The 16,176-nt window shown below is 38.3% G+C and overlaps 1 long non-coding RNA gene across 2 annotated transcripts in view; it reads left to right on the forward strand.

The window, feature by feature from the left end:
* Nucleotides 1-16,176, forward strand: part of LOC106084905 (uncharacterized) — a 417,203-nt gene that overhangs the window by 24,227 nt on the left and 376,800 nt on the right. The window contains exon 1 of one of the 2 annotated variants that reach the window (XR_009398536.1): nucleotides 2,413-3,864. The exons of the other annotated variant lie outside the window; for it this stretch is intronic. This is a non-coding gene — a long non-coding RNA (uncharacterized LOC106084905). Of the gene's footprint in view, nucleotides 1-2,412; nucleotides 3,865-16,176 lie in introns of those variants that run through there. 2 annotated transcript variants of the gene reach the window in all.

A 16,176-nucleotide genomic window follows, 5' to 3' on the forward strand; every position in this document is an offset into this window, starting at 1 on the left:
TGAATGGCAGTTCTATACGAGTACCATACGTCTTTGGAATACTCTTCCTCACAATATACAAAACAACAGCAACGCAACAATTTTTCACAAGTAAGAGCGTGCTAAGTTCGGCCGGGCCTAATCTTATATACCCTCCACAATGGATCGCATTTGTCGAGTTCTATGCAAGGTATCTCTTTTTAGGCAAACAAAGAATATTGAATAAGAACTGTTATGCTATTGGAGCTATATCAAGTTATAGTCCGATTCGGACCATAAATGAATGCCGAACATTGTAGAAGCCATTGTGTAATATTTCATTTCGCTCGGATAAGAATTGGGTCTTATAGGGGCTCAAGAAGCAAAATCGGAAGATAGGTTTATATGGGAGCTGTATCAAGTTACTGATCGATTCAGACCATATTAGTCATGTATGTTGAAAGTCATAAGAGAAGCCGTTGTACAAAATTTCTGCTAAATCGGATGAGAATTGCGCCCTCTAGAGGTTCAAGAAGTCAAGATCCAAGATCGGGCAGATATACCACATTATGAACAGATAAGTGGTAGTGATACCAAAACAATACATGCAAAATTTCAGCCAAATCGGATAAGAATTGCGCCCTCGATGGGCCCAAGAAGTCAAGACCCAAGATCGGTTTATATGGTAGCTATATCAAAACATGGACCGATTAAAACCATACTTAGCGTAGTTGTTGCAAGTGCTACCAAAACACAACGTTCATTAATATCGGATATGAATTGCGCCTTCTAGAGGCTCAAGAAGTCAAGACCCAAGATCGGTTTATATGGCAGCTATATCAAAACATGGACCGATTTGGCCCATTTACAATCCCAACCGACCTACCCTAATAAAAAATATTTGGGCAAAATTTCAAGCGGCTAGCTTTACTCTTTCGAAAGTTAGCGTGCTTTCGACAGACGGACGGACATGGCTAGATCGATTTAAAATGACTTGACGATCAAGAATATATATACTTTATGGGGGCTCAGGCGCATATTTGGAGGTGTTACAGGTGTTACAATCAGAATGACGAAATTAGTATACCCCCATCCTATGGTGGAGTGTAAAAAGACTTCCCAATTTTCTTCGTAATTAGCTGTTCTAGAATTTTATTTTTTTCTTCTACACAATTTAATTTTCTAAACTATTCAAAAGTTTATTTTAACTGTTTCGAAAATTCCAAAGTTTATAATAATTATTTTTTATAATGAAGTTCAAAAATGTTTGTTCTTTCAAAAAAATTTTTATTATTTCTTTAAAAAGGATATATGACTGTTCTTATAAGCCTGCACTATAACTAAGAGATTTAAACTTGTTGTGTAAGTATTCATTGAATTAATAAAATATGTTGCGTTCTTTCTCTTTTAGTTTTCTCATTAAATGAAATCGAATGATGACACTATAAGTTTTAGAAAACCGCTATAGTAAGCGGCGATTAGATCATCCGCTTACCTAATCGGGGATAGCATTTTTCTCCATTCAAACTAGGCGGGAAAATCGGCTTAAAGGGTTGAGGTCCAATAAATTTGAAAAGTTTTCCTTCAATAGTTGAAAAACTCAAATCAAAATCAGCAGACATTTTTTGCTAATATCAGCAAACTTATTTCCCTAGGTGTGGGATCTTTTTTTTCTTTCAGGCATTGAACCAGTCACAACTTAACTCTCGTTAACGAGATTACGTACTGTTATTGAATTACGGTTCTGAACTCCTGAGTTCCACAAAAAAAATGTATATATAGCTCCCGCATATTTGTTGTCATTACTGACACAGCATTGGCATCACTCTTATTGCAAAAAGCGGTTTGAGAAGATATATTTGCCTTTTGTATGTGAGCAGAAAATGCTGTTATTGTTAGGGTCTGCTTTTTGCAATAACTATTAGTGCTACGCTGCTGCTCAACGACATCATGAGAATGCAAAAACCAAGAATTAAAAGTCCAAGCGCAGGCATTGGCACATGAATAATCAAACGGCCTCTAGACGACCTACGCTCTCTTTTGCCCACATGAAAAAAAGGAAACAACAGTACACAAAGTCCATTTTGAAGTATAAAGAGATTCAAAAAAGAGGTCGCATATGCATGACAATTAAGAAGAGTAAGGAGAATAGAATAAGAGTATATGACGCAGCGGTTGTGGTATTAAGCCGGTTTTGCTGCACATACGAAGTGCAAGAGAGACAGAGCGAATGCTTGTTTGTTTTTTGCGAAGCACCATAAAGCCTTAGCAAACCCATTTTGGGTGGGGGGGGGTTCCGCATGTGTGTTCGTTTGTATGTGGCGCTGACTTTCTCCGCATTTCTCAAAGAAGAACTATACTTCGAAAGTAAAGAGAAGCCTATTGAAATTAGTGTGGGCACTACGTCTATGAACTCATCATTTCTTGCCATTCATTCGTTTGTTGGCCGTTCAAGACAACAGTACAAAAATCATTCTAAGAGTAAAAGAATTTTCTATACATTTTTTTTTTCTGAATAAAAAAGTGAGATTGAAAAGAATTAGAGCTTCTTAAAAAGAAAACCTTTTTCCATGTAAATGTTGTTTGTGAATAATGTGTTTATTTCTGTGGAGAAGTTGGGTGTTGGGCTTACCACGACTAAAGCTAGTTGGACAAGTGAACGGTACTCGACTCTCCTGACTCAATGGCGCAGTACGAAATAGCGGTAGAATATTAAACAAATAAATAAAAGCAATAAAGAAACAATAAAATGAAAACAAAAAAAGTGACAGAATCAAGAAAGCGGGAAAAGAACTGTATTTCAAATCACAATATATTTCAACCCATAAGAGTTTAAAATTCCAGTCTTTGAAAACTTTTTGGAATATTCTAAAAAAATGCTGGTTTTTTTTTGTCTTAAATTTCTTGCCCTGCAAACTGTGGTAATATTTTATGAAAAACTGCTGAATAAAGATGTATGCAAATGACTTGAACGCCCAGAATCTGTGGCAAGATTTAAATGGGCTCAAGGCCATTTTCTCTTGAGTCGAGAATAACACACTGCACACATTATTGTCGTCTCGTTATCATCATCGCATGCACATCTTCAAATGCTGACTGACCTCCTTGTCGTTAATGGGACCTTGAGAGAGACTGTGTGGGCCAGATGCTCTCATTCCACGGCGCTTCTATATATAACTGGCTTATTATAAAAACATTTGAAATGCCAGACAATTGCAAAAAACAACAATGAAAACAAAAAATGTACGTGAACAAGTGATAACAGTCTGGCATGCAAATGCAGACGCTGCGACGTAACTGCAGCCACAGTCGACCGTCGACGTGGCCGCTGCATTATTTGCAACCGGATGTCTGGTCTGGTCCAGCATCCAAAAGCAAAATTTTGACAGTCATAACATTCATAAACAACAACAAAGCAAATGAGTTGCATAAATGAATTACAACAATGAATGAATTTACATTTCCACACACACACACACACACACACATACACAAATACACGTAGTGCGCCCAAATCAGCTGACTGAACTGTTTAGTGATAGCTGTCAGACATGTGGTCAAACTAACAGTCACACTGCTCGAAACAACAGCCATCGAAAGAAATCTAATTGCACTTGGAGAGTTGCAACTAGGTGGCTATTCATTCATAAAAACCCTGTCGCTCACACACAGAAAATCAAGCAGCAGCAGCAGCGGCACCACATGTTATCCCCCCCATCCCGCCCCTGCCTGCAGAAATCAATTAACCATCAAAGCCTACTCAGTGTGACAAGCAAACATAGACGTTGCCAAACACCGTATGTCAATGTTGAGAATTCAAATTGGAATTTGTACTGAACTCCCTGGCCCACATAATGGTAGCAAATAAAAGCCAAACATGATGGAGATAGACAAAAAAACAAATAGGTAAGAACTAAAGTCGATTTTCTGATACCCTACACTGCACTCATATGATATAGTCCAAAGGATTTTTTTCTTTTTGGAAACAGAAAATTTATTTGGATTGGCATAATGTTTCAATTAAATCTTAAAATTGCTCTTTCACAATGGTTCAAAAGTCAAAAAAATTAAAAGATTTCGTAACTTTTGATCTAGTGAGCCGAGCAGTATTTCATTTTCGAGACATTTGCACAGAACATGGGCTTTCAACAACAAATGTGGGTGGGCCCATGTCTCTTATAGGGGATAAGGTACATGGTTTCAGTGTTGACCACTTTTGACTGTTCTAAATTAATGAACCGATCTTTGGTCCCTGGTAGCAGTTTTTAATTATGTAATCCATCAGTCAGTCTGTAAAAAACCGAGACAAAATTTCAAATGCATTTAGAGGTCTTGGAAAGTTCGGAGTTTAGCCACCATTATTGAAAGGTTTTTTTTTATACCCAGCACCATAGGATGTGGGTACACTAATCTAGTCATTCCGTTTGTAAAATCTCGAGAAGAAACTCTTTTCGTCTCCACTAGTCCTCTAGTCGGACCCCACATGGTCCGATGCCGAGGTTTCAGCGCCGCCTGTTTCGACCGTACATGACCCAACGGCAGAGCCTCAAGGGCCGCTTGAGTGTTCACATATGTCGTGACTGCACACTTAAATCATGAATTCACAGTGTCTTCAGGGCCGAGAAGACCATTACACACATCCTGAAACCTATGTGGCTCCCTTATTCCAAGAAACTACAGGATGAAACTAGCTTCGGTATACCTATCCAATTTAAACCCATGCCTGTATGCAGTAAGAGTATATCCAGGAAAACGGTGTTCAGATTGTCAATAAAAAAGGACTCTTCTGGTACACAATCCGTCGAGACACATATATTCTACCGCCACTTAGCGTCGCCAGCTTTTATCAGAACAGAAGAAAGTCCCCAGCTTGAAGAACGTCATGTTCCCGACTCCCTCAATATAAGGGAGATCTTCTTTGCACCAAAACCAATTAATGGGTGTAAAGGTGATATGATGTGAAGGCATTTAGCAACCGCATCCACATTTCCATAAAATCACATTAAGGAGTCATATGACTCACGGTTCGGGTCTTCGAAAACTTGTAGGGCTGAAATGAATTCACCGTCCAGACTATGTTTCTTTCCTTTATCATGTCCTCAACCATGGACTGTGCCTTGGCATTGTAAACGAGAAACGGCGTTGCCATCCCTACATTCGATACCTACTTCTAAGCACACATGGAAAAGCGTCGCAGCCAATAACTCGAGAATCTCAATTCTAACCTGTCCATGTTCCGTCATCTCTCATAATCCCGAGGGTTTTCAGGTCCCCACCATTAATTGTACCAGAAATTTACACAAACGAACTTAGCTGTCAAGTTGTACAAAATGTCTGACAATTCATTCAAAATTTTATGAATTTCGACAGAGCGACGGATAGGATGGACTCAGAATGTTAAGACGATCAAGAAAATATATATACCTTATGGGGTCGTAGATCAATATTTCGAGTTTAGTTATTCCGTTTGCAACATCTCAAAATATTGATATGTGTCCCTCAAACAAGTAAAAAGGAGTTAGGATCGGCCGGGCCGAATTTTGGATACCCACCACCACGAGTATATATGTAAACCACCTTTCGTCAAAATCAGGTGCAAAATTCATACTGCATAATGCCCCATAGCAGCTATATCGAAATATGTTCCGATTTGAACCAAATACTAATAAGTACAAGACATTGTTCAATTGTGCATAACAAAATATTGATCTTTTTAGTAGCTATATCTGAAAATAAACCGATCTGAAATATGTTCCGATATGGACCAAATACTAATAAGTAGAAGTCATTGTTCAATTGTGTATAACAAAATTTTGGTCTTTTTAGTAGCTTTATCTGAAAATAAACCGATCTGAACCATATACGACACAGATGTCGGAAAGCCTTATAAATGCGCCTTTTATGGGGCAAGATTTTAAATCGAAATATCGGTCTACATGGCAGCTATATCCAAATCTGAACCGATTTTGGTCAAGTTGCAGATAAATGTCGAAGGGCCTTATACAACGCACTGTCCCAAATATCGGCGAAATCGGACAATAAATGTGCCTTTTATGGGCCCAAAGGGAGATCGGTCTATATGGCAGCTATATTCATATCTGAACAAATCTGAGCCAAATTGAAAAATGATGTCGAAGAGCCTAACACAAATCGCTCTCCCAAATTTCAGCGATTTCGGACAATAATTGCGCCTTTTATGGGCCCAAAACCTAAAACCGAGAGATTGGCTTATATGACAGCTATATCCAAATCTGGACCGATCTAGGCCAAATTGAGGAAGGATGTTGAGGGGCCTATCACAACTCACTGTCCCAAATTTCAGCAAAATAGGGTAATAAATGTGGCTTTTATAGGCCTAAGACCCTAAATCGGAGGATCGGTCTATATGGCAGCTATATCCAAATCTGAACCGATCTGTACCATTCTGCAGAAGTATGAAGAGGGGCTTAACTTAACGCATTGTTCCAAATTTCGACGACATTGGAGAATAAATGCGCTTTTTATGGGCTCAAAACCTTAAATGGAGAGATCGGTCTATATGGCAGCTATATCCAAATCTGGACCCATCTGAGCCAAATTGAAGAAAAATGTCGAGGGGCCTAACACAACTAAATCTCCTAAAAGTCAGCGACATCGGGCAATAAATGCGCCTTTTAAGGGCCCAAAACCTTAAATCGAAATATCCGTCTATATGGCAGATATATGCAAATCTGGACTGATCTGTGCCATATTGCGGAAGTATGTTGAGGAGCTTAACTTAACTCACTGTCCCAAATTTCGACGACGTTGGAGAATAAATGCGCCTTTTATGGGTCCAAAGCCTTAAATCGAGATATCGGTCTATATGGCAGCTATATCCAAATCTGGACCGATTTGAGGAAGAATGTCGAAGGGCGTAACACAACTCACTTTCCAAAATTTCAACAACATCGGATAATAAATGTGACTTTTATGGGCCTAAGTCCCTAAATCGGCGGATCGGTCTATATGGGAGCTATATGAAGATATAGTCCGATATAGGCCATCTTCGAACTTAACCTGCTCTGTGCAAAATTTCAGCTCAATATCTCTAATTTTAAAGACTGTAGCGAGATTTCCACAGTCAAACCGACGGACATGGCTACATCGTCTTTGATTTTTACGCTGATCAAGAATATATGTACTTTATAGGGTCGGAAATGGATATTTCGATGTGTTGCAAACAGAATGACAAAATGAATATACCCCCATCCTTCGGTGGTGGGTATAAAAGTAGCCAATTTAGCCATGCCCGTCCGTCCGTCTGTAGAATTCAGGATAGCGGTCGATTTGGATATAGCTCCCTGGACAAATTTGAATTTGTCCTTTTAATTTAATTACATATCTATCGTAGAATAAGTCGAAGCATATGAAGTCAAATTGTGAATTGTAAATGAATTTGTAGCACGTAAGGAAATATCTATAAGCACTAAATGTACCCATAGGGAATTTCTAATCTTAAGCCATTTTTAGTACTTAAGCTCACCTGAAATTGTTTTACTAATGAACTTGCCACTTGTTCTACAACCGCTGCAAGTTGAGCAACACATCTCTACTCTTTTTCTCATAATAAGACCAGTGTCTCCATATCAATACCCGAAATTTACCATTGCTTTATTTTTTTCTAATTCTTTTTTTTGAGTTTACCTTCTTGTCATCTAACTTATTATTCCTCGTTCTATGAGGAATAATAAGATTACTTAATCGAGTCATATTACAGTCCACACAACATTGACTGAGGGAATTCCGCCAGTGACGTCACCGCCTCTCTTTTCTCAACGCAACAGCCCATCTAACCCCATTTTACGTCTAACTGGAAGACCCCCACTCCTGTTTATAAACTACACCTTTGATTTAACATCTTGAGCCTCTAGAAACAGCAATTGTTATATGATTTGCCAAAAATTTTGCACGTATTGATCTATTACAACTTCCAAAAACCGGGTCCAGTACTGTAAAAATCGGTCTATCCCATATAAAACTACATTCCGATTTGATATTTTCAGGCTCTGCAAAACGCAATTGTTGTCCCATTTGGCGGAAATTTTAAACGTTGTGCTTTATTTTGACCTTAACAACTGTACCAAGCTCAGTCCAAATCGGTCTATAAGCTGATATAGCTCCCATAAAATCCTACTTTATTTCTCACATCTTGAGCCTCTGAAAACCGCAACTGATATTTAATTTGGCTGAAAGTGTTCTGCTAAGACACACTACAAACATGACAAGTACGGTGTTAATCGGCCTAAAACCTGACATAGTTCCCACATAAACAAAAGTAGACATTTGCTCTTCAGCTAATTTCATGTGTGTAAATTTTTAGCAGAATCCATAGTGGTGGGTTCCGATGACTTTGCTCGTTTTTACTTGGTTCAAATAGATCTCTGAATTTTCTATTTTTTTGAACGTAGAATCCAGTTGGAATCTTTAAATGCCTTTGCTGTAGAATGAATATCCATGGTTCGAAAAGTAACCCTCTATAAATTGAGATGAATTTGCCACAGACAATTTTTAATCATAGACAGTTTGAGTTCAAATGTAAGCTTTATCTGACCATATCTTGAAGATCCCCCATTTATATCTCTCCCAACGTTCAAAATCTTAATGTTATAAAAGTCGTATATTTTACACGAATTTGTTGAAAATAGCTACCTTCTACATCTTCCATAAACATGAACATAATCTATTGATATTTGAATATTGGTGCAACAGACACATAACTTTTTAATTAGTTTTTCGCAATTTTTATAAATTTTTTAAAGCCAAAAGTTAAATAAAATTTTTGTGTCGTAGCACCTCTAGGTATGCTATAAGCATAGATGAAATAAAATGTCTTTACACTTGCAACTCCAACATGACATATCCAGTTAGTCAAACCTTTACCCATGCACCCATCAAACACCCGGGGATGTTTGCTTTGGCTAATTGAATTTCTATAATTTTTTAATGCACTCCATGCCAAACATTCATCCAGCCAGACAACTCACAATGACATATCCTGTGCGCCTACTACAAGCGCACAACATACGAAAATGGCTCCAGCAGCTAGCTGCTGCCTCCATCGTTCTACAAACATTGATGATGCTTCCATTTTACTTGACTTTTTATGCTTAATTATGTTGGCGTAAATTGGAGATACAGGTTAATGCATCCATCACCTTTTCAGCCCGGCTGCCCGACAGACCGGCCGTCATTACCAGATGAGTTTGTCAAGCTCGCTTAAAAGGGTAAATTTCCTTATCTTCTTTTGTTTTGCACATTCCTTCGGATCTGTGTGCGCCAATGTGTATTCGTTTTAGCTCTCTTCACTGATTACATCAGTTTTAATTACAAAATTCGAAGTTTATTTAAGGAACCTAGAAAGCTTCCATGGCTGGCTCTGGCTGCTTCAGTCGCCCATGTACTTACTGCCAACTTTCAGTTCCGTTTCTTTTTGAATTTCAAGGATTTCTCATTACTGTCTGTTCCATATTCTCCGTTGCTGTTGATTAAATTCATTATTATGTGCTTTTTTTTTGTTTTTGTTTTTTTCCCAAATGCAGAGCAAAAGGGAATTTTTAATGTTCCAAAAATGGTGTACAAATTTATTAACTCCAGCTCCAGCTTCATGCGATAATGGGTAAACAGCGGACCAGAAAAAGGTGAAAAACGCATTAATTATGCTGCTAAATAAAATCAACCATGGGAGTTAATTAAAAGTACCGAAAGCAAATGCATTACTGTGGCCTTTAATTCACATACAAATAAAATAATACCACACACACACATGTTTAAAGAATAAAAAGTTTCCTTATTGGGAAATTTTTTAGCCGATATTTGTTAATTTAATGTTGGACTACTTTTTCACATTTAACATATCTCAGATGTTTGTGTATAAAGTCCCTGTACACTTGTAATGCCTTTTTTCGGCACATATGTATATTTGTGTATTACAATGTACTCAGATAATAGGATAAATAATAAAACAACTGTAGCAATGAATTTTCAAAATCCACAATGGCTCTAAACTAGAAAAAGTGCTTATAGGGTTAGATTACATCATAGACCTTTAGATGTATTGGCTAAATTCAGAATTGATTTCCAAGGGTCTCGATCTCCTGCACTACAACTTCAATTTGTAACATTTTGTGCCGAAATGTTCTTTGCGGAACTATACATCAAAGTCTTGTTTAGTTAAATTTTGGTCTGTCGAGAGGTTCGTTATTATTATTATCTATTAGCTATTATTATACTTCGTCTTAGTTCAAACCTGGTGTCGATCGGTTCATATATGGCGGTAAAATTGCCGACTCACCAATGTTATAGTTCTCCTTGCCAGGGCTTACAAGAGTTCCGAGCGTTCATATCATCTATGTATGGCTATATTTACTGTCAGACCAATTATAACCGATTCATCTTCGATATTTCGATCCAAAGTAATAATATCGGTTCTCCTCACTACAGACGAAAAGAATATGTTCTTTGGCGAATAGTGTGGCGTGCCCCACCGGCACGCAAAAAAAGAAAAAATAATATCTTTGGAATGTCTTTGCGGCAAACAAATCTCTTTAGTTAGCGAAGAACTTTTTTTATAGTAACTGTGTAACATTTCCCTCCTCTGTTGAACGTTAGATTAGGCAAGGTTAGGTTACAAATAGGGTTCGGATATTAGTCCTCCCAATGCCACTATGGACATACACCTAAGCTAGTAATCGGCAAGTTATTGGCGCCTTTAAATAATACAATCCCACGGCAGCCGGTTGTACGTACCGGATTGGCCCGATGAAGTCCTTCATCGGCAAGGGCTGCCGCCTCAGTGTACAACACACTGATACAACAACAACTACGTCAACAACATCGGATTGTTGTGCGCTCTTAATACTAAGAGAGATTTAAGTTCGGCCGGGCAAAAAATTTGGATACCCACCACTTTGGAAATATGTATAAAAACCACCTTTCGTTATAGCTACAATATATCGGTACGGACGTTGAGGGATTAATACCATTCACTCTTCAAGACGGTAAAGCAGAATACTGGCATATATGGCAGCTAAATCTTAAATAGTCCGAATACCACCATATTCGGGAGTCTAGCACATCTCAATTTGCCAATTTTCAGCGAAATCGGTAATTTTTAAATTGTCAGATCCTGTTTTTAAATTGTGAGATCCTGTTTTTAAATTGTGAGATCGATCTATATGGCAGCCTTAACCAAGTATAGCCCGAGAGGACTAACGCAACTCCTTGTGCAAAATTTCAACGAAATCCGATTATTAATACGCCTCTTATGGGCCTAAGACCATACATTTTAAGATTGGTATATATGACAGCCATATCCACATATAGTCCTTTATTAACCATAATCGGTACGAATGTCGTGAGGGCTAATGCAACTCATTGTACCCAATTTCAGTTAAATAGGTGCCTCAGCCACTAAATGTACCTTTTATGAGTTCAAGGCCTTAAATTGGGAGATCAGTTTACATAGCAGCTATATCCAAATTAAGACCAACCTGATCAATATTTGAATATATATAGTTATGTATGGCCCAACGTCGTCCGATTTCGCTGTCCCAAATTTCAGCGAAAGGCTTAAAAGGGTCTTATAACTTAAATTGTCGGAGCGCACAGTATTGCCAAATCATAAAATCTTGGGAATGATTCTAGAACTTTTGAATACAGAGAAATATGTACACTAAACTTAACCCAGTCAATGTTGAAGTGTTTTGCAATAGGAATGCAAAATTTGGAGACCCTAGTGGGTCCAAAGGCTGATCCATGGGACTTGAAAATTGGTCACCTCGAGCTGGTCCAATTTTGAATTACTTGTCAAAAAATAGATATAAGCCGATCGTCCTGATTCTTTTTATACCCTCCACCATAGGATGGAGGTATACTAATTTCGCCATTCTCTTTGTAAGTACTCAAATATTCGTCTGAGACCCCATAAAGTACAATATATATATTCTTGATCGTCGTGACACTTTATGTCGATCTAGCTATGTCCGTCCGTCCGTCCGTATGTCTGTCGAAAGCACGCTAACTTTCGCAGGAGTAAAGCTAGCCGCTTGAAATTTTTCACAAATACTTTTTATTAGTGTAGGTCGGTTGGGAATGTAAATGGGCCGTATCGGTCCATGTTTTGATATAGCTGTCATATAAACCGATCTTGGGTCTTGACTTCTTAAGCCTCTAGATGGCGCAATTCTTATCCGATTGGAATGTAATTTTGCACGAGGTGTTTTGCTATAATTTCCAACAACTGTACTCAATTAGGTTCAAATCGGTCAATAACCTGATAAAGCTGCCATATAAATCTCTTGAGCATCTAGACGGCGCAATTCTTATCCGATTGGAATGTTATTTTGCATGACGTGTTTTGCTATGACTTTTAACAACTGTGCTAAATTAGGTTCAAATCGGTCCATAACCTGATATAGCTTGCATATAAACCAATCTGGGATCTTGACTTCTTGAGCCTTTAGAGGTCGCAATTATTATCCGAATTGTCTGAAATTTTGTACGACGCATCCTCTCATAAATCGATCTCTCTATTTGGCTGACATTTTATTATTGGCTGACATTTTGCACAGGTCTCCAACATTTTATTTGATTTGGTCCGAACCGGACCATATCTTGATATCGCTCTAATAGCAGAGCAAATCTTTTCTTTTATCCTTTTTTGCCTAAGAAGAGATGCCGGGAAAAGAAATCGACAAATTCGATCTATTGTGGATGGTATATAAGATTCGGCCCGCCCGAACTTAGCACGCTCTTACTTGTTGAGACAGACTTTATCATCTTGGCGACACTATTAACGGTAATCAACCAGTTCACAGAAGAGTTACCAGGTGGTAAGTTTTGCCGCACTGATCATCTTATTATAACTCTTGAGCTGTGTATAACACACATCCTAAAAATTGCTGTCTTTTACGGCGTGTTCTGTTATATACAACTGTTGAACGTTAGTCGATTTTTGATTGCATGTGTAGGCCATGTGGGGAAGATATTGAGACGTTGGAGTTTTTCCTATGTCATTGCCCGGCTTTCGCGGCTAACATACATCGGGACTTAGGTGGGGACACAATATCAGACATGAAGCAACTTAGGGGTGTGGTATGGAAAATAAAAATAAATTTGGAAAATAAAAAGTAGCATAGAATTCCCGACTTAGATTTTCTTTTTATACCCACCACCGAAGGATGGAGGAATATACATTTTGTCATTCCGTTTGCATCACATCGAAATATCCATTTCCGACCCTATGAAGTATATATATTCTTGATCAGCATAAAAATCTAATATCTCATATCACGCTACACATCTCTCAATTTAAGATCTTGGGCCCGAAATATAGGACAGTAAGTTGAGTTAGGACCTTCAACATTCTTCTTCAATTTGGCTTAGATCGGTCCAGATTTGGGTATAGCTGCTATATAAAGCGATCTCTCGATTTAAGGATTTGGGCCCATAGAAGGCGCACTTATTGTCCGATTTCGCCGAATTTTGGGACAGTGAATTGTGTTGGGCCCTTGGGACATCCTTATATGATTTGGCCCAGATCGTTTCAGATTTGGATATAGCTGCCATATAGACCGATCTCTCGATGTAAAGTCTTGGCCCCATAAAAGGCACATTTATAATCCGATTTTGGTGAAATTTGACACAGTGTTTTATATTAGACTTTTCGACATCCGAGTCGTATATGGTTCAAATCGGCCTATATTTGGATATCAATACCAAAAAGACCAATATTTTGTTCCACAAAATTGAACAATGACTTGTTCTTATTAGACCACTCAATATTCGTGTCAAATGTGGTCCCTATTTTGATGAAGCTGCTATGGGGGCATAAGTTATGCATTTTTTACCGGATTATGACGAAAGGTGGTTTACATATATACCCGAACGCGAAATTAAAGGCCTTTTACTTGTTCGAGGCTACTACAGAAACTTTGCGCAGATTACTTTTTAGTTCATAGGCAGGTTAAGTTCAAAGATGAGCTATATCGGACTATATCTTGATATAGCACCCATATAGACCGATCCATCAATTTAAGGTTTTAGGCATCTAAAAACCACATTTATTATCCGATTTTGCTGGAATTTAAGACAGTGAGTTATGTTAGGCCACTCGATATCCTAGAACGATCTCTCGATTTAAGGTGGTTTACATATATACCCGAGGTGGTGGGTATCCAATGATCGGCGCGTCCAAACTTAGTGCCTCTTTACTTGTTAGTATTTAGAGCGCACAACAAGCCGATTACTGGCTTAGGTGTATTTTCATAGTGACATGGGGCGTATTAATATCCGCACCCTCTTTACAATCTTACCTAACCTAACCTAGTCGTAGATTTTGTACTTGCCTGGTTGGAGACACCAAGGCACTGCGATGCATAGATGTTTTTATAATATTTTCCGCCAAAACAAAAAATTCAATTCTAAACGATGTTCCGACTGTACCTAAGGTATTCTCCCATCGTATCTTGGAATTTTAGGTCTCCTAGCACGTTTTTAGTGTCCTATGCTGGGCAGCGCGTTCTCTGTAGGCGCTCATAAAATATATCTTTGGACTGTTCTCTTGTTTTCCCCGCCCAATACATCGGCGGTAATGTCGGTCTTGATCTTTTTTAGTTTGTTCGCCAATGCATAAACTGCACCTTCCCTAAATGGAGTTTCGACACTTCAGGTGTAGATTGGCAATCAATGACCGTGTGATCCAATCCTTTTGTATCACTCTAGCAATTGAAGTGTCACCTTCCGACTTGTTGATTAGAACGTGGCCTTGAAACTTTTCCATGGTCATGATGACGAATTTCCAAAATTTCCACATTAAAAAAAAATCTATCAAAATCCATGTGTGCAATAGCTGAAATTGATTCATACAAATCTGGGAATGATGATTTCTAACTTTTATGTTCCTACCATATGCCGCCCATTTTGCACAAACTATGCCCTTTTAAAGGGTGGGCTAGGGGGGGGGGGGGGGTAAGTTTTGTAGAAATTGCCATTTTAGTTGGCCTCAATTTCAAATTAAAATTCCTTACTACACTACACTCAGTAGTTGAGGGAACATTGGCTATGTGACACAGAATGTTGGCTATCTGATAGTGTAAGAGACCTGAAATGGCCCCCAAAGGTACCGCCGTCACAATACTCTTGCCTGGATGGCAACAAAAGCGAGGAGAAGGAGGGGGAGGGGGAAAAAACCAACTACAAACATTTTATTGCTTATCGCGTACATTCAGAGCAATAAAGAACATAAAAATTGTTCAAAAAATGCTGGTGGCTAAAATTTGGGGATATAAATGTATTATGTATGGATAAATGTTGGTCTACAGCATTATTATGTACATCAGAGTGGGTCATAAATTCAAAAACCATGTTTCAAATCTCTACAAACATGGTTCGTACATTTTGTACTAACCAAATTTATGACTATGATGATTGTAAATTCCCTTTGGTTTATCTTTGCTGTTTAATTAAATTTTTGTGCCTTATTTATGGTAATTAATGAACCCCTTTTATTTTGATATGATAATGACATTCATGATTACCATTATTCGCACCTTTATGGCAGCGGCGCAGCCATCGTCATCATAATGAGGCTATTTACTTTCTGATTAATGAGGATTGAAATGATAACTTAGACAAATTTCAGCTAATAAAACAATCTGTCCAATACCATGTATAATTCTTGCGGATATATATTTAAGGTTAGGGCGCCCAGGTAGCCGAGTTGAGAGCGTGCTTGGATTACCAGTGCAGGGGTTGTGGGATTGATTCCCGCCAGAAGCCTTGGTCTGATGCTACTGTGGTATCACAATGGACCTAAAATTGTCTAAGAGAGTCTGTAAAGGACTGACACTCTTACCTAGCCTAGAGTGGATTGGGGATTGGAGTTGTGCATATTGCCAGCAGTGGATTTGAATTTGATTGTGTTACATTATTTACATGTGAGGCGTAAAGTAAGTATGTACCCGTAAGGACTTTACAATGCATACCACGATAAGGATTAAATATTTGTATACCCTCCACCGTAGGATGGGGCGCATACTTAATTCGTCATTCCATTGTTAACACATCGTAATATAGGTCTAAGACCCCATAAAGTATATATATTCTTGATCGTCATTAAATTTTGAGTCGATCTAGCCAGGCCCGTCTGTTGAAAGCACGTTTACTTTCGAAGTAGTAAAGCTAGGCGCTTGTAATTTT

The sequence above is a fragment of the Stomoxys calcitrans genome, chromosome 5 (assembly GCF_963082655.1).
Source record: "Stomoxys calcitrans chromosome 5, idStoCalc2.1, whole genome shotgun sequence".
Taxonomy (NCBI): domain Eukaryota; kingdom Metazoa; phylum Arthropoda; class Insecta; order Diptera; family Muscidae; genus Stomoxys; species Stomoxys calcitrans.